We start from the raw sequence: 1479 nt of genomic DNA on the forward strand, positions 1-1479 counted from the left end.
TTAGCCACAGATGCATTTGGATATTGAGATTAGCTTTCATGTTTCAGATGTCTCTCATGATTTCTATGTACTTGTTATTCTGGTGGTTTACATACTCGGTACATTATTCGTACTAACTCCCTTATTGCTCGGAGGGTTTGTGTTCATGCCCGCAGGCACAGGTAGACAGACAGACAGTCCAGCTTAGTAGGACCTCCATTCAGCTATAGTCAGCACACTCCACTTGGTTCGGAGTTGCAGTCCATTTTGGTATGTCATTTTTTTTAGATGTATATGTATATATGGGTATGGCGGGGCCCTGTCCCGTCCTTTTACAGCTTTGCACTCTTTAGAGGTCTGTTGACAATTGTGTACAATTACATGTGATGTTGCTTTGCCGGCTTCTATTCTTTTGTATACAACTTATATAGCAGCCTAGTCGGCTTTCACTGTTATTTCAGTACTTTTGCATATATATATATATATCTATATATATATATATATATATATATATACACACACACACACAGTTGGATATGAGTCAGATAGGGGCCACCCTATTGTTATGTGATAGTTAAGCAAGTGTAGGGGTGTCTGGTCATTAGGGGTCAGGCACTCGTCACGCCTCAGCGGTTTGGCCGTGACACTTTGCTTAGGAAAAATGATTGCCATATATATGTTTTAGTAAAAATGAAACTAATCCTTTTCATCCCTTTGTTGATTTTAGCCATTTTTATTCTTTCAGAAAACGTCTATATTAATCCGGTTTTGAAAAATCACGTTGGAGCCTAAGGTCGAACTAAACGGCATATGTATCGTTTACCTAAGATGCCTAGTCCAAACCATAGATGATTCCAATAATAATGTGAGTTTTATTTTACAACATACAAATACAACACTTTAATCAATCAAGGAACTAATATAACGAAATTTAAGGAAAGAGAAATATGTCAGGGGTGTACCAAACCCCTAATGGACCATTTTTACCCATGGTTCGACCTTCATGAAATTCTCACCCATGACTGGGCCTTCAATAATATTAGCTTCAGACTCAGTAATTTCAAAAGAATTGCCCTATTGGGCCTTTGGACTAATAGATTGGTTGGACCTTAGCCCAAATGGCCATGCAGTGAAAAAGGAAAGAAACAAAGACCCTGGTTAGTTTAATATTTTACTAATCTTATCGCATGTATAGCTATAGACACATACATACACAACATCTTACTTATTCACAAGTCTAATCATGTGCATAACGGTACATACATAAAAAAATAATGCCCTTTTTGTTCACAAATCCATGTAGTATGCATATGTACTTCCATGCCCCTTAAAATCATCTCAAAAACTTGGGTGGTGGGGAGGCAAAGTCATCACCCCCCTTATTCCTGATACCGTACATGTTCCAAGAGGTTTCATGAACCTCCGGCATGGCTGGTCACCAGGGAGAGGTTCAAACCAAGGCCCCCCCCCCCCCCCCCCGGTCCCTTAAACGGCCTCGCC

This window comes from Lycium ferocissimum, chromosome 2, assembly GCF_029784015.1.
Source record: "Lycium ferocissimum isolate CSIRO_LF1 chromosome 2, AGI_CSIRO_Lferr_CH_V1, whole genome shotgun sequence".
Classification (NCBI taxonomy): Eukaryota; Viridiplantae; Streptophyta; class Magnoliopsida; order Solanales; family Solanaceae; genus Lycium; species Lycium ferocissimum.